This window comes from Hetaerina americana, unplaced genomic scaffold (genome assembly GCF_022747635.1).
Source record: "Hetaerina americana unplaced genomic scaffold, ioHetAmer1.1.p SCAF_1, whole genome shotgun sequence".
Classification (NCBI taxonomy): domain Eukaryota; kingdom Metazoa; phylum Arthropoda; class Insecta; order Odonata; family Calopterygidae; genus Hetaerina; species Hetaerina americana.
The window spans coordinates 64,542,178-64,556,014 of NW_027286069.1; the positions used below are offsets into that span (position 1 = coordinate 64,542,178).

The following is a 13,837-nucleotide window of genomic DNA, read 5'->3' on the forward strand; positions in this document are numbered from 1 at the left end:
CACCACTCTCCACCCCTTCCTACTTCCCGTGAATAAAATATAACTAGAGAGAAAGAGATTCGACGGCTTTTTCCTTCTCGTATTTTTTGTCGTCAAGTGTGTCTGTCAGCACTCATGAATCTCGCTCTCCCTCCTTCCAGTCGGTCAGCGGCCGCCTTCACGGCCTAGGGTCTTAATTACCGCGATGCCAGAGTGCCCCCCCTGGCTGAAGAAGATGCGCTCATTGGCAGGCATAATGCCTTCCGCGTGGGCCCCGGGTTCACCTTCAGCATCTGAGTGAGCGATATGGTGCCCCAGCCTTTTGATTATTCTGTAGGATCGGGTCCCGACGACGCTTTTCGGTGTCCAAAGAATCTCCATCAGCGGAGACCGTGAAATTTACAGCTCGGAAAAAAACGATGATTCCTTGTGAAATATGTGCCCTTCGTCCACAATTGAGAGGAATTTTGAGTGCGATTTTAATAGCTCAATGTTGCGTCTCTGCTGCCCTTAATTCCCAGGGTGATCTCTACCCATCTTTCTCGCTGTTGGCTGTATAATTAAATCTTAGAGTGAATCGAAGTGATTTCTCCACTTCAGTCAGCCAACAGCATAAAATCGTCATGTAATTAAATGGGGGTTGCTGTTTTTGCATCGTTTGTTTGGCAGTAGCTGTTCTAGGGTCACTCACACCCTCGTTGAAGAAGTAGGAATTACTTCGAAACCATTTGGACCCATGCGTTCATTTAATGCTTCTTTAAGTTGGAGTTTACTTGGCACTATTTAGATTCATAAGTCCTTAATTATTAAGCTAAACAACTAGCTTTAATCTTTCCTCAATGCCGTAATTTAATTCGGAAATTAAAATTATTGTCATTGGAATGTCGCGGTATAATTTGAACAAAATAAATCAGAGGAGAGCTGACAGGATTATCATAAAGCTGTTTTTATGGTCAATTGGAAAACACGCTCGTGAATGATGTGGTTTTTTAAAATTTATTAGCCGTAAGGCTTCCCTTGCTTATGGAATCAATTTCACTTCTTAATTGTTCCGCCGATTGCTTACACATTCCTCCCGGCGAGTTTAGCTTGGCAGGAGGGCGGTCTGGCGTCGCTGGGTGGGAGGCGGCGGCTCGGGGATGTGTTGAGTGTGTGTGTGTGTGTGTAGTGTAGCGAAGCGGCGAGGTTTTTGTCCGTCCTCACGGGTGCCGCGGGAGGGAGAGGCGGGTCGTTCGGAAAGGAAGAGAGGAGCCACAGTTGAAGGTCTCCTCTCTCCCTCTCGTAAGGAGGGACGCGATGCAGGCGAGAAAGAGAGACGGAAGTGGAAGGGACCAGGTGAGCAGGAGTCGGAGAAAGGAAGCGTCGCTCTCTCGGCCTCCCGCACTCTCGGGAGTTCTCGGCCGGCGTCGCCTGCGGGGTGGGGTGGGAAAGGAATGAGGCGCGCGGGAGGGGACGGGGGGTTGTGTTGGCGGAGAGGAGGAAGGGGGCGCTATCGTTCGGAAGTGGCGATGTCGGTGGGGGGGAGGTCCGGGGGGGTTTCGTTGGATGAGGGAGGGGAAAGAGAGAGCGTCGGGGGGGGGTGAAGGGAAGAGGGAGAGGGGGGAGCCTGGAGCTCCGCCGAGGCGCGCCGAGCTGAGCGGTCCACGACGGAGTTGGACGTTGCCTCCTCGAGGTAAGAGCGTTTCCCAGGATAGCATAGATTTATTTTCAAACTGACAATTATTTTTGGGAACTTTGGGTGTAATGCATGCCGGCCTGCTCTGATTTTAGTTGGTAGCTCGGCTTCGCTCCGGCCCCTTCTCCTCCTACTTCTCCACCTCTCTCTCTTGTGTCCTATCGCATATATATTACTTTTACCTCACTTTCTCTTTTTGGATTGCACTTTGGTTACCGTGCTGGAGATTCTGTGTGCCTGTTTGTGGTGTGTGTTGTGTGCGCGTTAACCTTAGCGCGAGTGTCCGTCCACCGGAGACTACAGCGAGCGTCGTCCGCCTTCGTCCTTTATTTTTTTCCGGGGGTTTTAATTTATGGTGATTTCATTCCATGTGCTTCTCTAAAAGCGTTCATTCAAGTAGGCCTAGGGGGGGCACTTGGTATTTTCTGACAACAGATTAGCGAAGAAGTTGGGTTGCATTTTATTTTGGCCCATTTTGCCCCGAAGACTGGCTGCCAGGAAAATCTGCCTCGTATTTTTTTGTCCACCGCTCCCGTCAGTTTCTTTGTCGAATATCGGAGAAGCGTTCTTTCTACTCTCCCGGCTATAAGCGCTGATCGCGCGGCTCATATCTTCACTCCGGCTTTTGCTCATCGTGAATCACTTTTTCCCACTCACTTAGTTACGTTTCTCAGGCTTAATTTCATTCTGAAAGTGAGCAACCATGTGCACTTCGACTCACGTCCCGTGCTGCTCGACCATTGACTTCGACCAACGCATGTGAGTAGTGTGTGCTGCCGGTATTTGTTTTCACGCTTTCAGTTCACGAATTTCGGTGCTTAACTAGTGCTACGTGTGGGTTTTTATTATTTGTTCGAATGCGGTGCGGAAAGTAATTGGTAAGTGTAAAACTTGGCAGTCCCTATTGTGTGCTGTTTGTGTTTCCCTGCAGTGTCTTTTAAGCTGTACTGAGTAAATCATGTTTTTTTTAAACGCGGACAATGAACACTAACTTTCATGCTCTTTATTATGGATTTGGATTTTGGTTGAGATTCTCTTGTCCCTGATGTAAACATTCATTTTCGGGAAACCTAGGGAAATGTTTACAGAGAGCTGTGAATTTGGGCTCTTGGTTTTTTATTCTGTTCATTGATGTCGCGGTCTCTTCCACCCCTATAAAATTCTTCCTCTGCTCCCCCCTCTTTTTTCCTTTCGTTAATTTTCCCCCTTCCCCTTCACATTCACCAGTCCCTCCCCAATCCTTTCTCATTTACCTTTTCCGCCGCTAGAGATCGCCATTGTAATAACGCCCCTTGTGCAGTGTTTCTATCCATTATTTTTCTATCCTCTTTTACGTTATCCTCCCTCCCTACCCACCTTGTACAATCGTAAAATCTCTCAGCGCTTGACGGGAAAAAATTATAGTCCTGCTAATCATAAAATACGGATACAACACTTCTTTAATGTTCTTTTAATTCCAAGGAGCTTCTCTGTATAGAATACTCGCGTTCCTTTGTCGCCATTTTGAGTAATGTTCTATTTTCTCTATATATATGTGTATATGCTTAGTTTGTAATATTTTCTAGCAAATGAAAACGAGTCTTGCCGGTTTTGGTTTTCAGTGTCATGTTTTTTTTTCTTTTTATGGGGGGAGTAAGCAATGGCCATTATTTGTTAGCAGAGTAAACAAAGGAAACGTTTATTTGAAATGGTTGGCATTGAATTCTCTGAAAGCTATTTTATAAATTAAACATTTTTTAATTGGATTGCTTACTAATGGCGCAGAAACTCTCGCATAATGGAAATTGTTCAAAGATCCATTTAATTCAAACTTTTGTGTGGGAGATTTCTGTTTTCTTTCATTGTCCGATTGATTCTCAGAATGGGCTTTTCAGATTTTCCAATCTACGAGTATTATCATGTCAATGAAAGGAATAGGTCCAAAACGATTACAGTCCATCCTATTTCAACATTAAGCCTCTTTCGAAACCCCTCTTTCTCCTTTCATCCGAGTTACTTTTTTCTGTCAATTAAATTGATATAAATGTTTGAGGTAAATCTTTTTGACTACATTCGTTGTGTTTTTTGCTTTTGAAGGGCTTGAAATGTTCCTTGATAATAGAAGCAGGGTAAAGCAGCAAAATGAAAAATATCTTTTGAAATTGTCTGAATTGATATATATCTTAGGCAATAAAAAATTCATTTAATTTCAGCCCTCTATATCAAAAGTCATTCTGTAACGATGATCGATGCCGGTAAGACAAATACAACCTGTAGAATGTTTTCCTAGCGGACTGATAAAACGTCGGCAAGTAGCAGTTGTCGCTTCTTAAGTTCAAACAGCACTTGTATTATTTAAATGAAGTTCGTATTTGTTCTATTCCCGTGTAAATTAACATTAGATTAGACTGATCAAATTTAGGGTTTTAGTTAGGTTCATTTAATTTCTTTGAAGGTTTAACGGCCAATTATTCTTGTAGATTTTGCTATGAAGTTACGTTTTAATAGACGTCAGTATTTCCAGCCAAACCGCAACTTAAAACTCCCCTACGAGCGTATGTCCCCATTTCCGCGAATGTTGAACGTCATGGAAATATGAATTTGAATTGTAAATGGTGTGACTGCTTTAGACCCAGGATGAGTAAGGGCTGTTTATAACAAATATGTGCAAGAACAAATGTACTATAATAAATACTTGGGATGCCAGATGGAATTTTCATGAAAGAGAGATATTTTGGCTAGCTGTGTATCTGTGCAAGTGTTCTCGTGAAAATGTGAGTAACATTACTTTAGCATGTGTAGCACGGGTGAATTTCCTCCTGGGTTATTTAAGGCCTTGACTCTCTGGAATAGAGTTGATTTTAGCATGACCCTAGATTCATATCTTGAAATGAAGTATTCGTAAAAGTTTTTGGGTGGCGTTTCCTATGCTTAACGGGTAGAAAATGGCATTCGACTGAAGGATATACTTTCAGATTTTGGTCATTCAATATTTTCGTAAATATTTTATGTTGTGAATTTTAGGTTCTGGTGAATAATGAAATTGTTTTTTAAATTGTGCATGTGTCTGGAATGTTGCTATTTTTCTTCTGTTTATTTTTTTCATCGAGTGAAATGTGCCTTTCTCTGGTATGATAAATATGGAGTTCACCCCGAGTTTGAAGTCCCATAGATGATACGTACGTACTGCATCCGTGAATTTAGAGTAGGAAATGTTAGAACTCGTTATGTCTTTAGCGTGTGTTGATTGCGTTGAGACCTGCAATATAGGTAATTAACTAAATTAAACATGGTGTCATTAATTATTCAATGTATGAAAGCATTTATAAAAATGTAATTCTTATTCCAAGAAGTTCATGACACTAAGTACTTACGTCCTGATCACCATCGATGATCATATTCCATTTTAATAAGAAGTAAGAAATGACTGCGAACGAGATTGGAATTTCATGCAAATAACTGGACTATATACATGATAAGCGTAAATTAAAAATTCCCGTGAAACCAATATAATTAACCCGAATGTATTATGCATACATGAATGGTCTTCAATGACGTACATGTGTAGTTATTATAATAGGTTAAGCCTACCTCTGTTCGGATTCGACGGCTCTTAAATATTATTAGACATATTTTTTCACTTCAGCAGCACTTTTGCACAAATATACAATGGAAATTAATCGAATACAGCTTTCTTCCGCCGTTCCCCATGTTTTCCGACCCTCTTCACGCTTTGCAAAATGGCTAATCTTTTCCTCCCTTTTAGCCAGTTACTTGACGTTTTCATTTCCATCGCTGACTTCAGCACCATTATCTCTCATATCATCCTCTCCATCCTTTTGGTCTTTCTTCCTCAGTGCCATGTCAGCTTGCTGTCTTTCCCTGCCATATCCAAGTTTTATCCGTTTGAATTCATCTCTTAACAGTCAATTTTCAGCATCCTGCGGCAAACCAAAATCTCAGACCCCTTCAAACTTCTTTAATCTTCTTTTCTAAAAATCCGGGTTCCGGAACCTTGAAAGTGTCGCTTGAATGTCAATATTTAGCCTTAATGTTTTGTCTTCAGTGAAGATCCTGGTTTTTTGATTCCCTTCTTGATGAATAGTCATTTTTGTGAAGCAAATATTGTAATGTTTTTTATAATAGGTCTAAATATGTGCCCGTATCTTGTCATTCCTGATGTAAAATATGCATTCCTTGCTAAAATGTTTATTATCACCAACTTCCTGATGGTCTCGTTTAGATTTCTTTCGATTTATCTCCATCCAGTGATCCTGTTATGTACTCATTAATGGCTAAAATCCCTTGGCTCACTGATAAGCTGTAGTCTGATATTCTGAAAATGAACTGACTTTATCAGATTCCCGCTCAGGATAATCCCCTCAATGTGACCCTTCACATTTCCTCAGTTTATAGATTAAATAGTCTTTCACCGAACCGAGTTACCGAAGACCGAAGTCTTTCACCCCTGCTTATTATTCCAGGCCATCATGAATATCTCTGTTTCTCGTACTATTGCCCTTTGATTTTTATAATATATAGGTTTTTCGTTATTCGCCTATCCTTCCAGTCTAAACCTATCTTTTGCATTAGTGTATGGCAATTAATTGTGCTCAATTTACTACGACAAAACCCCTCTCAAAATCCACAAATTAAATACCTTGATCTTGGTCATAATCCATGTACCTTTCTTTTAGTGGTTTCTACTGTTATGGCAACATGCGTACTTCTATCTTTTTTAAATCGAACTGATATTCCCGTGACAGTTATCCTTTGCTCTCTTTTTCTTAATTTTTAAGATGAATATCCAGAGTACCACTACTCCTTTGCTACTGCTTTGCAGACTGAAACTAAAGAGCTAATAGCCCCCACACATTGCTGTATGTTTTATTAATTGGGTTGTATTCATTTAATAAATATTAATCCAACCAAGTCGTCCGGCTGTGCCCATTCCTCAAAAATACTACAAATAATCCCATAACACCTCTTTCATTGATAACTACACCGATAAAGATGCTGCAGGGATATTTTAACCAATAGATCCAGTCAATTTTTGACATTAAATAAAATGATTAGTTTTCGTTATAAGTTTTTTTAATAATTGAATTACAGTCGATTCTTTATTGTTTTAATGCATTTTTTAAATTCAAATTGCGAAAAATTGTTTGAGAAACTTTTCATCAAGAAATTTCAGGAAATCAATCCGTATTGTCAAAATGTTCATCGACCTAATATCGGTTTGAAGAGTATAAAGTATAGGGCATTATAAAAAATAAAGTCTCAACCTACTTTCTTTGTGTAACTTTTCAGTTAAAGTCATTTTAGGCTTAGTTTAACGCATTCAATTAGAAGAATTCCCGCTTCAAGCCTTGGGCAGCTATACCATGTGATAAAATTGATATTCAACCTGTACTTCTGATACTTACCCAAAATATTGAAAATTTCATGTTATTGAACTGTACGATATTTTAACGAGTAGATTAAATATCATATTAGTAGTGTCGAAAATAAAGAAGGTGTATCGGAATGGGACCGTCATTCAGCAAAACTAGGCCTTCCTCTAAGATTTTTTCGTGTGTTGTATCCTGTGTTCAAAATTAGTTATGATCGCGCTCGATAGTGTTAATGCGAACGTGATTGATTAGCGCTGTTTTATTCTTTTAGGCTATATATTTGGATAGTTCATTCTTTTGAGACGTTACATGCTCCCTAAGTCATTATCATGCATGGTATGATGGCCAGACTTGTACTTGAAATTTCACCCTCTCGTCCTTCAGTTCAATCAGCGTAATGCTAGGATATCTAATTGAATATCGTGAAGCTCAAGGAAAATATGTGTGGGTAAAGTAATTAGCGGGAAAAATTACGCTAACCTTGCTAGACGAAATTTATACCCTTGATTACGAAACATGTCGAAACTCTGGAAACCGTAGTGCTCTGCTAAGGCCTCTCCACAGTTCCGTTCTTATGTACCTCGCTCACCCACGCGTTCTGCTCCATGGAACTCTTCCATTAGTGCTTCTTATTTCTGGGTTCATTTCTAGTGTGTCTATGGGTTGATTTGGTGTCAATGTCAAGCAATTTGCAAAAGGATGTGTGGCAGAGTTGATAATGTACAGTACGCAAGTCAGAAACAACTTCGTCCGCATCAACTTGTACGAACATCGACCCTTTTCCTGGATAGACATAACCAATTCATTCGCTCAACCTTGACTTTTGTTCTCGTCTCTTTTTCTTAGTGGTTATTTTTTTATGAAATATCTTACTGTATCTGCTCGGGACTCAATGATAATTAACCCCGTTGGTGGTAATTGTGTTCATGACTATCGGCGGTGTTAGTTTCCTCTCGGCAAGCAGGTGCATTGATCCCTTAGGAATAAAATATCCTCAATCTAGCAAATTGAGTAGCCTCAGGCGTGATGTGGTGGAAGTCGAACATAATGAATAACTGATCTTAGCACTTTTCCATTTGATAAAATTTTTATTTTATTTTTATTGGTAAAATAAAAATGTCATCAAAAAAAATATTCATTATCCTTAATCTAAAAGTCAGGTTAATATAGTGTGTGGCTAGTAGCTCTCAAACGCGTTTTCGAACAAAAGTTGTACGTATATTAGCTTCACCGTTAGGTTTTAGCTGATTATTCCGTTGGTATTACGAAGAGCCGATAGAGGCAGACGTTCGAACAATTATGCGATAAATCCGGACACGTAATTTTTGCTGCTGGTGACGCGATTCACCGTGAATAAAACTTTTCATAGGTGGTACTATTTTCTGTCATTTAGAACACTTGATTTTCCACGATTGGCCAGTAGTTATTACTAGTCGTACTTTAGTTAAAAAGTATTTCAGTTTGGCTGTGGGAGTGAAGATCTCAGTCTTTGTTATCTTGTCACTTAATGCGCTCAAACTCGCATAATACGGGAATATTTTCCCAGTCTACAAGGTTGTGGAAGTGAGACGACTTGATTCACTTAATTAAAAACCAGTTCCATTTTTATAAATAATAGCCAGATTCGCTCCGATGTGCTAGAATTTTTTTTTCATGATAAGTAAACTTCATCTTCGGTTTTTTAAATCATATAATGGACGAGTATTCCGCGTAGGGTGTGTTTTCTCCCCCTTGACGGAATCCTCGGCAGCACTAATTGCCGAGAGAACGGAAGACGATGGGGTAAGGCGAATTCCTGAACGGCGAAATCCACTCATTTCCTCCCCACCACCAATCCCGGTTTTATCCCCTTCCGAACCGATCATGAGAAGGTATTTTTTTTTAAGGAGTAGATCCCCTGCGCGGAAGTATGCGAAGCCTCAGACAAAGGGGGTCAGATGTTGCGGGGACGAGGGGCGGTGGGTAGTCCGTATGTAGGTCTCTCCTTCGTATCCCCCGAGGCCGCATTCGGGCGCAAGGGGCGACTGTGGCGACGAGAGAGAGGAAAGGGTCTGGACGGCGAGGGGACGACGGTTTCGGGGGTGGGAGGCGTGTGTGTGGGGGGGGGGGAATGTGGCAGTGGCTCGTCTTCCACCGCTCTGTGCCTCGCTTTCCGCGCCGTGGGCGTGGAATCTGCGCCGCCTCGCATCTCTGCCGGGCTCTCTGGCACGGCGCCATTAGTAGCGAGGTTGCCCGTCTCCCTCCCCCTCCCCCATCACTAGGGTGCGTGCCTTCTGTTATGGCTCACGGCGCTGCCAACCCTTCCCGTAGCCGAGGAAACCGCTTGATGCTCTCAGTGTTGGGAGAATGGTCGCGGAACACGGTTAAAATATTTAGCGTGTTTTAGTCATTAAAGAATTATATGGTGGTATTTTTGCTTGCCATGTTATTGTTAATACGCATAGTCCTGTAATAAATTAAAAGACTTTCCTTAAGAGAGGTGAGCTCGTGGTTTTTAGCATGACATCACATACTGTGAAAACGATGATTATGAATTAAGATAAAAAGAAGGAAGTTCTTATGATCCAAAATTTTTATTGTCGCGCGCTTCATTACGTTTATATAGTCTATTCTCATTTCATGAAAACAGCAGGTGATGGTAATTCGGTATTCCCGTCTGTATCGTAGAGGTGTATCGATGTAGTGTTTCAATAGGTTTCCTAACAGGTAATCATTTTTACTTATAACCAAGTTTTACATTCATGCTCGAAACTACTGTCAGAAGGATTTTTTGCAATTTTATTTTCGCGCTGGAATGAATTCATGTAGTCATTTTTGTGCCTTCAGTGTGATATGAATCTCACGAACTGTTGATAAACTGCATTTAGTCTAAAGGTCATTAACATCTGCTGTAACTTTGTAATTTGAATCTTTAATTTCATCGCAGTTTTCTTATTATTTCCACCGAGTCTGACTAAGCGTGATATTTTTAATAATTTTTTTATTTAGTGACGAGAATTACAGTGCACAAAGTCACAGTAATCGTTCCGAAGATTAGTTTGATCGGTGAGGGTAGAGCTCGCCTATCACTTAACGTAATTGCGTGAAAATCCGCATTATATATGGTGGCGAAATTATCATTAACGCATGATTATTACTAAAATTTTGAAAAAAAAGTTTGATTAGTAATTTGTTCCTCATTTAAACTCTTAGTTCGTGAACGGTTTCAATTGAGATGAATAGTGATCACGAGTACCTTCTGTGTAATCTGTAACAAAATGAACTCTAAAGGATTTTTAATATCATAGTATTCTATTTTTCGTTATAAAGGTCTCTGTGATGTTCTTTATAAAACTGTTAAAACTGCTGTTCCTTTGATAAAAATTTGCTTTAACATTCGTTCGAAGCTAAGCTTTGTGGCTGCCTTCTTCATTACCTAAATGTATTCCAGGAAAGGAGTTTACGACGGAAGCGATAGAAGGAAAGACGAAGGTTTTCAATCAATCCGGTTCCGCAATATATTTTTCGTAGGTTTTCTAATGTAAAAATTTAAATTCACTGAGTTCATGTTTAGGAATGTATTTTTGTATCGATATGATCTTCAAACCTGTAGGCGGGGTATCTTAAAAATTCTTTGTCTGAAGGGATGCTCCTGAAATTGAATTGTGCCACCGCTGTTGAGCGTTACTTCATTGTGTTTACGTTTGTGGATAGAGGCATTCAACGGTTAAAAATGAAAGAGGATTTAAGCGCACCCACTGCGATTGACGTACCATCGACCTCCTTTTTACGTTGTCCCGGATTGAGGAGCACGCCAAGTCATCGCCAGGACGGGAAAGTGGGCGGTCAAGGAACGCGAGAGTGTAATCGAAGTTTATTCAACCTCTTTCCAAAAAATCTCAACCAGGTTCCCCAGCCCGGAGAACGCCAGCCCCTCCGCCGGGCGCCCACTCCATCCCTCCTCCTCTACCTCCTACTCCACCCCTCTCACAGCCGCCGTCGCAGTAGCTGAAAAGGAGCTTTTGGTCCGCCATCCTCCCCTCTCCTTGTTGTGGTTTGCGCCTTGTTTATTTAATGCCCACGGCCTGGGGAGGCCTCCGGGCACGGGAAAACAAACATGATTTTTTAATCCCTTTCTTTTCACTATCCATTCTGCGCCGCGTTCCCTTGCATATCTCCTCCCTCCCTTTTCCCCCCCTCTCTCTCTCTCTTTGTACCGACCCTCGGACCACCCTTGTCTCCTCTTTATCCCGCGCACTCCACCAAACACCAGTTTTTACCTTGTCTCCCTGACGCTCACGCACTCAGCCTACTTTCCCCCTTTCTCATGTATGGTCCTTAGTTTCGGCGGCACAGTCCCCATTCCATTCCTCCCTCTCTCTCTCTCCCTCCCTCCCTCCCTCTCTCTTCCCTCCTCGAGGCGCACCAATCTGCCTGTTGCTCCTGGTCCCCTCCCATCCCCGAACCCCCTCCGTCCCTCCCTCCAAGTCCTTCCCCATGCGTCGTCCTCTCCCGCAGCCAACATCCCCCGGCTCTCTCGCTCACCCCCTCTGGCCCATCCTCCCCCATCCGGCCATCGCATTTCCCTCTCTCCGCCGTCTCCCTCCCGGCACTTGACTCGATTCCCCTCCCTCCCCACTTTCCACGGGGTTCTTCCTGCTCTCACGCGCCCCTCTCCCACACCCGACCTCCGTGATCCACGCGCACAGGCCTCCACTTCACTCCTTCCCTTCCCCCATTCTCCTAACCCCCTCCCCAAACCCAGCGTCTCAACTCCCCCCCCGTGCCCTCTTGCTCCATTCCCTTTCTATCTCCTCTCCTCTTCATCCTCCGGTGCCCTACGCCGCCTCCTGCTCCATCGGCACAGCCATCGAGGAATCTCCTTATCTCTCGCCCTTCCCCATCATTCCCACTCTTTCCCCCTTCCCTATCCTCTCGCCCTCAAGTGCCGCCCATCCTCCCTCGCCGGCCAAAATCCTCATCGTCCGACCCTTTCCTCCACGTTTTCCCTGGGTCTCTCCTCTGTTCCATCTCTCCCTCTCCCTGTCTTTCATTCGCCATGTATCCCTTTCCGACGCTTTGTGACTCAAATCTTTCAGAACCCGTGTCGCCGATGGCTTTCACCGCCAATATCCGCCGGCTGTGTGCCTCGCACGATGTCAAATCCCCCGGATTTTCCTCAACCCTCCTCCGCCACCCCCTCCCAGGCTCCTCTTCCAAACCACTCCCGTTCCCCCTGTGACCCTCCGTGTGCCCGCAAGAGCCTTTCCTACCCTCACGGCAACTCCCTTCGCCCTGCACATTGTCCCCTTAAACGCACACTTTTCGTGTTATTTTTTCCCCACGACCGATTTTTTTCCACCCCGCGGGAAAACCGTTTATTGCCCAGAATTTTTTCTTCTTTCGAAGATCGTGTGATTGCGGATTGAGGTTTTTGCTGTTTTTTTGTCCAGGGTCGTCGAAGAGAGAGCCTTAATTGCTTCCATCCCTTGCTTCTGTTACCGGATTAATGGGATTCGTTTATTGGATTTTCCGCGTTAAATTCGTGGGTTTTGGAGGACAACCGCGTGGAGTGAAGGAGGGATGTTAGTTGTAAATTATTTTTGTGCGAGTTGGCCGTGACTTGTGTATTTTTAATCTTTATTCATGTATGTATTTTATGTCCTTTTTCGTTTAAGTCGAAAGGGTTCCTTGTGTGTTTAAAAGTTCTTTGACCTGTTCAGCGAGACTTAAATTGGTGTGATATCGATATATCGTTTAGTTCTTCGCGAGTCTTCCTTTTTATGTTTTCTTTTTTTCTGTTGCCGTAGTTTGGTATGGCCGTTTAGTTTTTGTTTAGAATATTAAGAATTTCCATGGGTTTGAAAGAGAATAATTTTAAATAAACGCTATGGTGGCCAAAATTTTGATAGCCAAATATTCTGAAATATCCGAGAAAGTGTGTTATATTTTCACAATTTTTGCTCGGGTGTTAATGGAGAGATAATTTCATTGGTATTAAAAGTAGAAAATTTAAATAGCTCTTGTTTTAATTTTTCTTCTTCGCTATCGATTAAAACGTCTTGCCTCATGCACAAAACGTCTGCTGTTAACATTCCCGCTTCCAAGTGTAAACATTTGAAGTATTCAACATATAATCACAGTTATTAATTAATATTCATTTAATAAATGAAGTATTTATTATTCACCTCGTATTATTACTACTGGCCGAAAATTATCGATGCCTTGACTATTTAAATCGAAGGAAATATCAATAAATGACCTATCGGCCGAAAATTAGAATTTGGCATATGAAGAAAAAATCTCATGGTCCAATGAGAAAATTTAAGGAAAATTGTATCCATGGGTGAGTAAACTTATTTCTAACAGAAATTTTATTTTGAAATATTTCACATCTCTTCAGGTTTTCCTCCCGTAGTGGATTCGGTAGTCGAGAGGTTTAGGTTGTTATATAATGTAAGGGCAGTTTGAGTCGATGCTGCACCGAGGAGACCAAGATAGTTGCAGGGGACTTTTTTAATTTGCGGTTAAAAATGACCCGAGTTTTAGTGACCGGCGACCTTGTGAGAATCCATTTTGCATAGCGTTTTATGCTAAGTGAGGGAGGGAATGAAGGGAAAGCGGGGAGGAGTGGGGGGAGGGAGTCGAGGTAGGAATGAAAAATGGTTAGCGCGGTAGTATCTGGCGGACTCCGCGCTCCGGTATAAGGGCAGCAAGTTCTCTGATGGCGTTGGTGATATTTCACCCGAATCGTATTACGAGGGTCACGGGTACCACGCAAATAAGATGGAGGTGAGATAACTCCCAAGGGAGCAGGAGGGTTGGAAAGGGG

The 13,837-nt window shown here is 42.3% G+C and overlaps 1 protein-coding gene across 5 annotated transcripts in view; it reads left to right on the top strand.

Annotated features, from left to right (window-relative positions):
* Mef2 (myocyte enhancer factor 2) overlaps positions 1 to 13,837 on the top strand; it is a 237,464-nt gene that overhangs the window by 155,654 nt on the left and 67,973 nt on the right. Inside the window, exon 1 of one of the 5 annotated variants that reach the window (XM_071590735.1) lies at positions 2,078 to 2,413. The exons of the other annotated variants lie outside the window; for them this stretch is intronic. The gene's annotated coding sequence lies outside the window, so the exon portion shown is untranslated. Of the gene's footprint in view, positions 1 to 2,077; positions 2,414 to 13,837 lie in introns of those variants that run through there. 5 annotated transcript variants of the gene reach the window in all.